The following is a 14,487-nucleotide window of genomic DNA, read 5'->3' as shown; positions in this document are numbered from 1 at the left end:
AAAGTAAAGCCCAACTGGAAAATTCATCATTCAGTGTTCAAGATTTCAAAACCTTTTTCGTCCAGCCACCCAGTGAAGTAACTCAAGAAACAGTAAGAGTGGACTGGTCATTCTAATTTCAGCCAACATCAGAAGATTGGCTTCTAAATTACCTGCTGTATACATGAACAACATGGTAAAGTCAATAGAGCTTTAAATCCAGCTTAAGACAATCGGGGTTCAAATATCATCTCTGATGTTTACTACCTATCTATCAGGTTCCCTAATGGTATACCATTTGCTTTCCTAACCTCCAAATTTTAAACTTTTTCAATATCAATGTTTAGTCCTATAATTTATTATTTTTTATGCCTTATTACTAACACTTGAAGGCATCAAATAGAAACGTCAAAATATAAGGTAGACAATCATGCCTCATACCTCTTTTTAGTAGGAATGTTTCTAACGTCTCTTCATTATATATGATATTAGCTCATGATTTCAAATAGATTTTTGTCATATTAAGGAAAAATCTTTCTATTCCTATATCCTAGTGTTTTGGCTTTGTTTTTTTTTTTGTTGTTGTTTTTTTTTTGAGGCAATCAGGGTTAACTGACTTGCCCAAGGTCACACGGCTAGTAAGTGTCTGAGGCTGGATTTAAATGTAGGTCTTCCTAACTCTGGACCCAGCCCTCTACCTCGCTGCCTCAAAATGTAAAATTGGTGTTTAATCTTTTTTGTAAATAATCATCCCTTCTTTTGTCTTCATCATGACCTTCCCATTCTCATTTCAAAACTTAATGTGGGCTCTCTTTTTAAAGATTACATTTGCTAATTGTTTATCAATTCTGTAGGTCTTTTCAAAGAACAGATCTTATGTCATTTCAATTGTTTCTCTCATCTTCCATTATGTTAATTTCAGCATTTTGGTTATTTATCTCTGCCTTCCATTGGCGTAAGGCTCTGTTCCTTTTCTACCTTTACTTCCACAATTTATTTTTAGCATTGTTTCATTCTAGCGCACACTTATCTTGCTAAGTTTTCTTTCTTATTAATATAGGCATTCAACACTATGAATCATTATTTCTCCAATCTGTTTTTAGCATCTTTTAATTCCAGTGCAAATTTCTTTTGCTAAGTTCCTCTTTCTTATTAATACAAGCATTTAGCACCATGAATTTGCCTCTAAGTATGGTTTTGGCTGCATCCCATAGATTTTAAAATGTAGAATCATTGTCTTTGATATTCTATTAGTTTTATAATTTCCTTTCTCCTTCATGCATTACTTAGTAGATCACTTTTTGCTTTCCATGTGAATTTACTCACCTTTTATTCACTGTATTGTTGCTTACCACAATAATAATAACTTGCTTTAAGATTTACAAAACATTTTACATACCTTCATTTCATCTGATGTTCTCAACAACTCTGTGAGGTAGGGGCTATTATTATATCTCCATTTTACTAATAAGAATACTGAAGCTAAGATAGGTTGAGTGACTATGACTAACTTTATTTCATTATGACTCATAAATGTAGTATACAGAAGTTCTGCTTTTTTAAATTTACCTGGATCTTCTTTGTGATGCAGGGGCATTGAGAGTTTAGATGACTTGTCCAGAGTCAGGCAGACAGCATATGTCAGAGTCGGGAGTTAAACTCAGCTCTTCCTAACATCAAAGCTGACCTTCTGCCACTAGGTTAAACTGACTTAGTTTTAAAGTTATCTAAATTCAAAGGGTTAAATATTTTCTGTAAGTAAGTCTTCAGTAAATGTTTTCATCTAAATAACAAGTTGGGTTTTGCCTTTTAATCCATTCTGTAAGGTTTTTCTTTCATTTAAGATGTTAGACCAAGTAGCATTGCTATTATTTAGTAATATTTTCTTCTCCCATTCTGCACTATTATATTTATCATTATAATATTATTACTATTAACAAACTGAAACTAAATTCCCATGCATTATACTACATAGATTTCTTTAATTGTTGCCATCCTCTTTATCAAAAAAATAGCTTTATTTTAAATGTATTTGAAATTTTTAGTGATTTAGGCAATATAATATCCTGAAGGTTTCTGTATTTAATTAGTTATTGCTTAATCTTGATTTGAAAAGTGTGAATCATTTTAAGTTCTTATCTTGGGGGCTAGAAGCCCTGTGTTCAAAATTCCTTTGAAATGCAAATGCCTCTCTATGAGTTTTTTGAAGTCTAAATGTTTCATAAATGACCTCCTCTTGTTTTCATGTGGCAAGCTAAATTTTGCTGGAGAGATAAGTATAGATTTGGTGCTAATGCTTATTAATATTATATCTGTTATATTCTTTTTTCTCCAATCATTCCTAATCTTCCTCAAGAAATCTACTGTAGTCCTCATTAATGTCCCTTGGTGTATATATATCATGACTGTTTTTATAAAGTTTCCTAGATTTATTCCTTGTAGAGTTGTTGGGACTTCTTGTTGCTATTCAGCCTTCTTTCTCAAAGAGGACCAATGATATCACAAGGGGAGGTATCTAGAAGACTTGAATTTTTCATGTTTCCATGTTAGGGTCCTGTAAGCTCCTTCTTTTTAGACATTATCTCTTTTTGTTCATTCTGAAAAGTTTTCTTGAATGATTTCTTGGGATAGTCTTTCCATATTTTGTAGACTACAGTTCAGTTTCCCTGCCAGAATCCAGTAGCCCTATCTAAACGTTTATGATCAAATACTTAAAATTTTTAAAGTTCCCAGGGAGATCTCTTGTTATCAGAATTGTTTAGTTTATATGCCTCAACTCTTGCCAAACCATTTAATCCTAATTACCTCCACAGTTAGAGTTCCCTCAAAGTGAGACCAAATTGTGGTATACCCCATGTTTGACAAGGAAAATCCTTTATCTCCCCCCATATTATGCACTGATCAGTATGTTGAACATTCTGTCAAAACTCTGTGTCTACAATCTTTTCAACAAATGGCAGGATTCAGTTTTCTAAACTAATACATGGTACGAGGAGCAGGCAGGATTGAAGCACAGTCATCAGATCACCTACATTCACTGCCTCAGAGTTACACTCAATTCCTTAATCTTCCTCACCCCACATACCCAATCAGTGGCCAATCTTGTGATTTCCTTAGCTCTGCAACATCTCTTAAACATTTTCCTTCTCTCTACTCACACAGCCACCATCCTCCTTCAAGTCTTAATCTTGCCTGAACTATTGCAAAAGCCTTCTAATTGTTCTCTCTGCCTCAAATCTCTCCCCATTCCAATCCATCCTCCTCAAAGCCCACAAAATGGTTTTCCCAAAGCATAAATCTAAGAATATCTCTCCCCCTCCTCAACCCTATCTCCCCTTATTCAATGAACTCCAATAGTTACCTATTACCTCCAAAATCAGAAATAAATTCTTGTTTGGCATTTCAATCTCTTCACAACTTTACTGTTCTTTCAGTCTTTAACATATTAATCTTCTCCATGCATTACCTGCTTACTTTCTCCAGCCACACCTACTTAGTTGTTCTTCTTCACATATCATGCTTCATCTCCCACATCCATGCCTTTGTCTGTCTTCTACGCCTAGAATGTTCTTCCTTCTCATCTCTGACTCTTAAAATCCCTGGCTTCTGAGGTTAAGCTCAAATGCCACTTCCTATTAGAGGCCTTTTCCAGTCACCTCAGTTTCTAGTCCCTCTCCCTCTAAGAATATCTTCCACCTATTCTGTATCTTGTATGTTGTCTTGACTTTGTCTTGCCACTGGACTTTGATGACTCTGGAGGAGAGAGTGAGACATGTTGACTAAGTAACTGAGAACTTAATTAAGATTATTACGTGTTATCCGCAGGATCCAACACTCGGTCATAAGATTTGGACTAAACAGACAAGAATTATCTGTAGACCAAACCGTATAACTAGTATATAGACCACAAAACTGGACTGTTAAGAAACTAAGAGTTGGGAGGAATGGTCTCATGACACATGGAATCCCAATCTTTAATGTTGTCACACAGGACTATGCCCATCTTCTTGATTTATATCTCAACCAACTTGGTGCTTCTACTAGGTGAAATGTGTTCACATCCTAATAGAGAAAACAAAACTTATTTGTTTGCTCAAAAAGTATTTAATGAGCACCTACTTTCAATATGGGTTGCTACTGTCAAGGATCCTATAATGTAGCAGCAAGTAATACAACACGTACATAAATAAATATATTACAAATCAGAATGTGACAAGTGCATAAAAAAGTAAATAAAGTTCACTTTCTTGATTCTGACATTATCCCTGGGAGCTGTCTTAGGACTCACTTGGACTTGTTAGCTAGTTAGTTACTGTCAGAAGGAACAGCTCAACATCTATCTCACTGAAACTAAAATGACCATATTTTATATGCATTTCCCAGCATTTAAGAGTATAATCTTAAATAGTCCCATCTTTAAAAAGTCAATGTATCTTACTCACCCTAGCAGGTACAGAAGTTAGATTCTAGGATGTTAGAACTAAAAGGACCCTTAGAAATAGTCTAGTCCAACACTTCTATTTAAAAAGAAGTAGTTTTATTGATAGTGTTTATTTTTATATTACTATCATTCCCAGATACAATCTATCCCCACCTCTACCCCTGTATTGAACTCTTCCTTTTAACGAATTAAAACAGTTAAACAAAACCAACCAACTAACCATGGACTCTGTAAACCACATCTGATAGTAGGTGCAACACTCTCCACCCCACCAGGAAGAAGTAGGTTTGGTTGTCTGTTCCCTGGGACCAAAATTGAGCATGACAATTAATCAAGGTTCAGCTTCCTTTGAGTATTCTTTTCATTTGCATTGTAGTCATTGTGTATAATGTTCTCATCTTGCTTAGTTCACTCTGCTTTCATTTATGCAAGTCTTTTCATGTTTTTCTCAATTTCTCATAATGATCATTTCTTGCTGTACCTTAGTATTCCATTGCATTCATCTACCACAGTTTGTTCAACCACTCCACACACAATGGGTGTCCATTTTATTTCCAGTTCTCTGCTACCATAAAAAGCACTGCTGTGAATATGTTACAATACAGAGGAGAACCCTTCCATTTTATGGATAAGGAAAGTCATCTGTTTGAGGACTAGAGAGGTGAAGTCACTTTCCTAAGGCCACATAGAATCATATAGTCTACAGGTTCTTTTATGGATGAGGGGATTTGATAGTAGAAACTTCCCTAAAATTCTTTCATGCTACAGCCAACTCTCCCCCCATAATAAATGGCATAGAACTCCAAGGCCTTTTCCAAGTATATACACAAAAGCTTAAGCAGATTTGGAGTTCTTTTTTCTGAGGAAAAAATTGGCCTCCCCCTGCATATAAACCTGTTGCCCACCTCCATGATGAAATCAGTTAGCCATCTGTGTGGGTGAGTAAACAAATCAGGCTCTTACACTTTCACAGTTGAATGATAGCTTTATCTCCTCCACATCTGGCATTTAAAGTCTGTGGTTTTCACTTTTACAAACAATACAGATAATCTGCACTGCAGGTCGTTAGTGAATCCAATCATGAGTAAAATGTAAGTTAGTACCAGCCAAAGGCTCACTCAAGACATCTGGAGTTTAGCAGAGCTGAAGATATGCATTAAAACATGTTGTTCAAGAATGTCCAGATTCTATCTTTCTATTAAGTTAGATCAAGAACCAAAGGACATAAATGATGTTACCTAGAGTCCTCGACCTAGACTCCTGAAGAAGTGTCTTGACTGAATTAAATTTTTTAAGCGTTTTATTGATTCATTTTATTTTTTTTTGGACCACAGTAATTTCTTAATATACTCCCTCCCCCAAAATGATAACTCCCTTATACCAAAGAAAAACAATTAAGTAAAACCAACCAACAAATGACTGCTCCGGACAGCATGTGCAGAATTCAGCACTCATATTTTCCCCAACCCCATAAGAAGAGTGTTTAATCATCTGTTCTCTATAACCAAAAGTGATTATCACATTTCATCTGAATTCATCTTCCTTTTAGTGTTTTCATTACGTCAGTCAATAAACATTTTTATTAAGCACCTACTATGTGCCAGGCACTGTGCTAAGCACTGGGAACGCAAAAAGAGGCAAAAGACAGCCCTTGCCTTCAAGGACCTCATAATCTAAAGAGGAAGACAACAAGCAAAGAGATATGTACAAACAAGCTACATGCAGGATACATTGGAAATAATCGACCGAGGGAAGTTACTAGAATTAAGAGTACAGTTATCCCTTCTACATCACAGGGGTTAAGGGCGTGGTGCTCTGCAATCTGGAAAATCTGCATAAAACTTTTTGGCCCTCCTTTTGTGCCAGTGAGGAAGTCTGAATTTATTTCATTTTCTTTTATGGGATGTTTACAGTAACCTTATTGTAAAATTTGGGTTGATATTATGTAATATATTTTATGCATTTCTGAATTTCTAAACTTTTTCTGTGTCATCTACTGGCCTTCAAGTGTCATTTGCAGCCCTCACAAACTCCCCCAAAATTCCCCATTTAATTTTTATGCCAACCAACGATGTATCGAAACCTTGTTGGGAAAGTTGAGATGTGGAAGGGGTAACCGTAGTTGGGAAAGGCTTCCTGTAAAAGGTGGGATTTTAGTTGGAACTTAAAGGAATCTGGTAAGAGGAGATGAAGAGGGAGGATGTTCCAGGCATGGGGGAAAGCCAGAGAAAATGTCCAGAACTGAGAGATGGAATGTCTTATTAAGTGCAACAGTCAGGAGGCTAGTGTGACTGGATTGAAGAGTATGTATTGGGGAGTAAGGTATAAGAAGACTAGAAAGATAGGAGGGGTTAGATTCTGAAGGGCTTTGAATCCCAAACAGAGCATTTTATACTTGATCCTGGAGGCTATAGGAAGCCACTGAAATCTTTTGAGAGGACAGTGACATTGTCAGACCACAATTTAGGAAAACCCCTTTGGTGGCTGAAGGGAGAATAGATTAGAATGGGGAGATCTGAGGCAGGCAGACCCACCAATGGGCTATTGCAATAGTACAGGTGTGAGGTGATGAAGATCTGCGCCAGAGTGGTGGCAATGTCTGAGGAGAGAATGGGGAATATTTGACAGATGTTGCAAAGGTGCAATCAACAGGTCTTTGAAACACATTGGCTATGGAGGAGTGGAGAGGGGTAGATAATGAAGAATCAAGGTTAACACCTATGTTATGAGCCTGAGGGACCAGAAAGATGTTGCCCTCAATAGTAATAGGGAAAATATGGGACAGGAAAGATTTAGAGGGAAAAATAATGAGTCCCATTTTGGAGATGTTGAGTTTAAGATGTCTACTGGTCATCCAGTTCAAGATGTCTGAAAGGCAGTTGGAGATGCCAGATTAGAGGTCTGCAAGGAAGGTGGGACAGGATAGGTAAATTTGAGAATTATCAGCATAGAGATGGTAATTAAATCCATGGGAGCTAATGAGATCAGCAAGTGAAGTAGTATAGAGTAAAAAGAGAAGAGGGCATGATTTGGATGAAGCTCCAGAAAAAGAAACAGACAACAGACAAGGAATAGTCAGAGAGGTAGAAGAAGAACACACACACACACACATACACAGAGAGAGAAAGAGAGAGAGAGAGAGAGAGAGAGAGAGAGAGAGAGAGAGAGAGAGAGAGAGTAGAATATCAGAGGAGAGAGTGCTCAACAGTGTCAAAGGCTGCAGAGAAGTCAAGGAGAATGAGGATTGAGAAAAGGCCATTGGTGTTGTCAACTAAGAGATTATTAATAACTTTGGATAGAGCAGTTTCAGTGAAATGATAAATTTAGAAGCCAGATTATAAAGGGTTAAGAAGAGACAGAGAAAAGAGAGAATGAAGGCACCTATTTTAAAAAGTCTCTTTGAGGAGTTTAGCCACAAAGGGCAGAAGAGAAGATAGGATGATAGTGGGGAAAGATGGATGCAGTGAGGGTATTTTCAGGATGGGGGAGACATGGGCATGTTTGTAGGCAGTAGGGAAGGAGCCAATAGATGGGAGAGATTGAAAATAAGTAAAAGTGCAGGGATGATAGAAAGATAAATTTGTTGAAGGAGAAGGGATGAAATGGGAGTGCTTGTGAGCAGGTAGAGGGGTTAACATTGGTAAGGAGTAAAGTCACTTCATCATGTGAGACAGAGGTGAAGAAGATAGTGGTAAAAGGCATATGAGTGATGTGAGATAAGGAAGAGGGTAGAAGAGGGAGTTCATGGCAAATAGCCTCAATTTTCCTACAAAATACGTGGCAAATTTCTTAGCTAAGAGAGGATGGGGAGGGGAGCCATGGAAGATTCAAAGAGGGACAAAAAGATTTGGAAGAGCCACTGTGGAGAATATGTTGATAAGGGAGGTATAGTAGTATTGTCTATTACCGGTGAGATTGTGTAACATAAATTTGTAGTGGACCTGTCAAAATGGTTACATGATTTTCTCCACTTTTGTTCAGCAACGCATGTGTAGGAGCAAAAGCAACAAATGGTGGGAGATCTAAGGCCAAGGCTTAGCAAGGCACAAATGGTGAAATGATAAGGGGGCTAGGGAATTTAAGAGAAAGACAGTGTAGAATTGAATTGGCTTACCAAGGGATCAAGATGGGAAAAAAAAGGAGAGAGTAGTTAGTGCAGAGAAGGTGCCCTGGGAGAGAACTGAGGCATCAAGGAGTTGGAGGTCACAATGTAGATAAAGAGTAGTGTTTGATAAGGGAAGGTAGAAGAAAAGGTGAAAAGTCATAAGGGGATTTGGGAATTCTTGAAAAGGAGATGGTACAATTGTGGGTGATGACAAGGTCAAGTATTTGACCATCTTTGTGTGTGGTGGTGAAGGTGGGGTAGAGGTATAAGCCAGGAGGATTGAAAAGGTTTGAGGAACTGAGTGCTCATGGTGTTTGAGGGAGAGTCAGTATGTATGCTAAAATCTGGTAATATAGGGGCAAGGGTTGGGGAGGGGAGAAAGATTGTGAGTCATGTAGCAAACTCACTGAGGAAGTAAGGGGAGTGACCTGGGGTCTGTTGACAACAGCTACCAGGATTATACATGCTGTTTTTCTGGTTCTGCTTTCATCATCCCACATCAGTTTTTACAAACTTTACCATGTTCTCTGAATTCCTCATATTTGTCATTTCATATGATGCAATACTGAATTATGTTTTCATGTTATACACTCACCCATATAAGGAACTGATACAAGAAATGTGCTCTGTAACTTTTACAACACTTTAACTGAAGACTTAAATAGACTACTCGAAAGGGTCTGGTTTTTGTTGTTGTTATTTAGCTATATGAAAAAGAGGCATACCAAAAGAATGATAGAACCCACTCATTGATCAGAATGGGTGAGATGGTGAAAACTCAACATGGGGAAAGGATGAGACTTGTACCCACCTCTACTTGTACTGTTTTCTCTGCCACAAAGAGTGGTCTTGGAAGGAAAAGACAAGAAAAAAATGTTTATAAGGGATCTGAGACTCAAAACAAGTAAGGAAATAGGAAGAGAATATGTAGCTGCCCTTGATGCATTCAAGGCACCAGACCCAGGTGATTTACATCCTTGGGTACTAAAAAAAAATACTGGCAGATGTGATCAGCCACTGTTATAGAACTTTGAATGATCATGGATTGTGAGAAAGGTGTTGCAGGATGAGAGAAGGGAAAAGAAAGAAGTCTGCAAATTATAGGCTTTGAAGGTTGATTCAATTACTGGCAAGATTCAATACATTACTAAAGGAGCAGTTAGTGAATATCTAGAAAAGAAAGTGGTGATCACAAAGAACTGGGATATTTCATGAAGAACGTGGTCATGCCAGGCTAACCTAATTTCCTTCAAGGATGGAGCAAACTATAGGGTTTGCCTAGATTTGAGCAAACCATTTAGCAAAGTCTCTCTTCTTATTCTTGTGAAAAAGACAAAGATGTGGGTCAGACAAAATAGATAGATTTCCAACTGGTTGAATGACTTGACCCAATTAGTAGACATTAATGGTTCAACAATGGAACACATCCAGTATAGTGCCCCCAGGGATCTGACTTGGCTCTGAGTTGTTCAACATTTTTATCCATGACTTAGATAAAAGCATAAATAGCTTGTTTATCAAATTTTCAGATGACACAGAACTGAGAGAGATAGCTAAATACACTGAGTGGCAGAATCAGGATCCAAAAAGATTGTAGGGTAGAATATTGGGCTAAATCTAATAAGATGACATTAATATGGATAAATAGGCAGCATAGAGTAGCAGAGTATAGGCCTAAAGAGTCAGAAAGACTTGGGTTCAAATTGCCTCTGATAACTGCTAGCTATGTGAGTCATTTAACGCCTCGGTGGTCCAACCAACTCTAAGGTTATAAGTTACAGACTTTTCTAATCGGCATTGGCATAAGGAGTTTCCACACCAAGCATTCCCTGAATTGATGACATCACATAATAAAATGTAAAGTCATTCACTTGGGCTCAAAAAAATCAGCCTCATTAGTACAAGATGGGGAGGCAATACTAGTCAATAGTTTATCTGTGTGGATTGCAAGCTCCATATGAATCAATAATTTCATTTGGTTGGCAAATAAAAGCTCAGACAATCTTAAACTACACAAAGAGAGGCCCAATGTCTAGGATAGAGGGAGGTGATAGTTTTGGTGCATGTTGCTCTAACCAAACCCCATTTTCAGTATTGTGTTCAGTTCTAGATATCACCTTTCAGGAAGGACATTGATGAGCAGATCATGTCCAGAATAGGTGAAAAGTGTGAGATGGACCATAGGAGAATACATTAAGGAAAATTGGGATGTTTAGCCTGAAGAAGAATAGACTTAGAGGAGACATCATAGATAGCTGTGTTTTAGAATCTGAAGGGCTGCCACTCAGAAAAAGGATTAAATTTGGTGCAAATTTATTTTGCTTGGCCCCTGAGGGCAGGATTAGAAACAATGGGTGGAAGTAACAGAGACATAATTTTGGCTCAATGTAAGGAAAAACTGTCTAATTATTAGAACTGTTCAAAAGTGGAACGAGTTGCCTCAGGAGATCGTGGGTTCTTTTACTAAGCCTCTTCATAAAGTCTGATCGTGGGTTCTTTTACTAAGCCTCTTCATAAAGTCTGAGACGGAGCTGAGCTCTGAGGTCCTTTCCAATTGTAATGGTCTGTGATTAGTTCACACTGCCCACTATGAATTAACATTCTTCATGTAAGGATGCATATAATAAACAATAATGTCGCACTTATGAAGTGCTTTCAGTTTTACAAAGTACTTTCTTCCTGATGATCCTTAGAGACAGACAGATAAAGAAAATCTCATTGTACAGAAAAAAACTAAGCTTCAGAGAATTAAGTAACCGTTTCAGTGTCACACCACTAGTAAATGTCAAAACTGATTTAGTGCTCTACGAAAAAGTCTTCACAGACACATTTGTTTACTTTCTCTTGTTAGACGAGAGAGCCATGGAATCTAATTGTTTCCCTCTTTGCCTTAGCTGCTAGGAATTTTAGAGCTAACTTCAATGACCAGCTATAGTAATTAGCCCATCTCACATGATTCCTGGTAAGATCCATTCCTCTGTTCCTTCTGTTGGGTCTTTGTTCTGGTTTTATTCTTAACAAGTACTGTATATGTTTCCTCAAACCCTTTTATGGGTAGGTGGGAGTATAAACCCAAAATAGACATATCAACAAAGAGAACCTAGCAGCTCCTTATTTTCTAGAGGTTAAAAATCCACTTACTGTGGTACACATTGAGCTTCTAGCTGTCCTATAAATTCCTTTGATCCCAAATTCAATAACCAGCTAAAGAAAGCATCCCAGACAATGGAATATCCGGCAGCTACCACAGAAGCTGGGTCAGTGGTGTTGCAAGATAGGAGCCATGATTGTATATTCCTTTCTCTCTAGGCCTCCAATTCACGTAGCTACTACCTGTTGGAAGTTGTACCTAGGTAATGTCTAAGGTACAAACTATTAGGCTTTATAGTATCAAAGGTTATAGAATTTAAACTGGAAAGGACTTCAGAGGTCATTTAGTCTTGGTTAATAGATTAGGAAACAGATCCAGAGACGATTAGGGTTTTGCCCAAGGTAATAGGGATAGTAAGTAATAGATCAGAATTCAAACCCAGTTCCCCTGACTCCAAATACAGTATTTTCCTCCTGCACTATACTGTTTCCCACTGATGTGAATAACTGAGCAAAGTTAACATTCTTTGACGTTAAATTGCTTCCTCTACAAAAGTAGAATTTTATTAAATAAAGACCTGTATGCATAATTTATAAACTTAAGAAGGTATATATGGTCAGTGGTGCCAGACATGATGCTAAAGAGATTCACTTAGCGGTAATTCTGACCACTTCTAGCTTGACCCCCATTTTCCTCCCAAGGGTTAGCTTTACCCTCCTCAATCGCAGCCTCCCAAATTATTCATTGAATTATTCATTGACTTATGAATGACATGAATGGCCATGACTTATTAACACAACCAGACCGTATAAAAGAAACACAGATAATAAAAACAATGCTTCAAACAGCAGGTTGATTTCCACCCTTCCCAGCTAATCTAAGGAAAATGGAAGGGGAAAAAAATTATTCAGAGTTTAAAATTAGCAGGACCTTCCACAAGAAAGCTCTTTGAGGAAGTCAGAGGAGGAAAGAAGCTATGGACTGGAATTCTACTTGCTCTCACCAGGCAAGGTAAACCAGGGTGAAACTAACAGCTCCCACTGGTGAGAGGGGAAGAGAGCAAGCATTTTAAGTGCTAGGCGTTAGGTGGCATGATAGAGTGCCTGGCTAGGAGTCAGGGAGACCCGAGTTCAAATATGGCCTAAGAAGCTTTCTGGCTTTGTGTCCCTGGAAAAGTCACTTAACTTCTGTCTGCTTCAGTTTCCTCCACTGCAAAATAGGGATAAGAATAGCACCTACTTCCCAGCGTTGTTGTAAGGATCAGATGACATAATATTTGTTTTTTTAATTTAATTAATTTTTAACTTGTGAAATAAAACAAAATTTCCATAACACAGTAGAATAAAAAAAGATGATTGCACCTCAAATTGCAAATCTATTATGTACAATTTGCTATTCCTTTTAAATAATATAATATATAATATATTATAATTATTATATATAATATATTATATATTATATATAATATATAATATAATTATATATTATAATATATATAATAATAATATATAAAATAATATAATAAAGTTATCATGTAAATTTCTTTTTCTTTCTTCCCTCCTTCCCACCCCAGCCTAGAGGTAGCTACCATTAGACAAAAATATGTGTATATATACATATATGTATACATATATATATATATACATAATTATTCTACACATACTTCTATTTATCAGTTCTTTCTCTGCATGCAGATAGCATCTTCCTTCATATGTCCTTTGTAGTTAATTTGAGTATTTATTAGTCAAAATAACTGAATCACTGAAAGTTGTTCTTAAAACAATATTGCTGTTACTGTATACAACGTTCCCTTGGTTCTGCTCGTTTCATTCTTCATTATTTCATGCAAGTCTATCCATGTTTTTCTAAAATCGATGAGCTCATTATTTCTTAGAGCACAGTAGTATTCCATCATGATCATATACCATAATTTGTTTAGCCATTACCCAATTGATGGGCATCCCCAAAATTTCCAGTTCTTTGCCATGACCAAGATCAGTTCACAGTTCCACAAACAGTGAATCAGCATCTCGATTTTTCCACATCCCCTCCAACATTTGTTCCTTTCTCCTTCAATCATTTTAACCAATCTGATAGGTGTAAAATGATATCTCAAATAGTTGTTCTAATTTGAATTTCTCTAATCAGTAGTGATTTAGAGCATTTTTCATATGACTATAAATTGTTTTTATTTCTTCCTTGGAAAATTTTCTGTTCATATTCTTTGACCATTTATCAATTGAGGAATGACTCATATTCTTATAGATTTGACAAAGTTCTTTATATGTTTGAGATATGAAACCTTTATCTGAGAAACTATAAGATTTTTTTCTCAATTTTCTGCTTTCCTTCTGATCTTGGCTACATCTGTTTTATTTGTACCAACCCTTTTTAATTTAAGTAATCAAAATCATCCATTTTACATCTCATTCTGTTCTCTATCTTTTGTTATTGACATAGTATTTGTAATGAACTTCTCATAGTGCCTGGCACATAGTAGGCACTTGATAAATGCTTGTTCCCTTCACGAATGGGAGCTGTTAGTTTCAACCTGATCAGATCTTCGCACTGTTTCTCCTCTGGCTCCCTCCAGTCCTTCCTAATCTGGTCTTGTCTGCCTATCTCCATCAAAAAATTTAAATAGAACATGATTTTCTAACTTACTCTTAGTAAGTTCTTGGAGTAAAAAAAAATAACTTATCAGAGTATATATCAATCAACAAAGATTTATTAAGTAACTACTATGTGCCAGGCACTGGATATATGCAACCATTAATCTCATTGTGGCCATTCACAGCTTTAGGTCAATGCCCAGAACCTATATTTTCTCTCCTTGATTCTATATGTGTGGATCCAAAAACATTGGAGAAT

General features: G+C 36.9%; 1 protein-coding gene across 1 annotated transcript in view; it reads left to right on the top strand.

Annotated features, from left to right (window-relative positions):
• LOC118847145 (aldehyde oxidase 2-like) overlaps positions 1–14,487 on the top strand; it is a gene marked incomplete at its 5' end in the record, with an annotated part of 102,820 nt that overhangs the window by 82,662 nt on the left and 5,671 nt on the right. The gene's annotated exons all lie outside the window — the stretch shown is intronic.

The sequence above is a fragment of the Trichosurus vulpecula genome, chromosome 4, assembly GCF_011100635.1.
Source record: "Trichosurus vulpecula isolate mTriVul1 chromosome 4, mTriVul1.pri, whole genome shotgun sequence".
NCBI lineage: Eukaryota > Metazoa > Chordata > Mammalia > Diprotodontia > Phalangeridae > Trichosurus > Trichosurus vulpecula.
The sequence above is the reverse complement of the archived record's forward strand: the minus strand, read 5'-3'. Positions and strand labels throughout refer to the sequence as shown.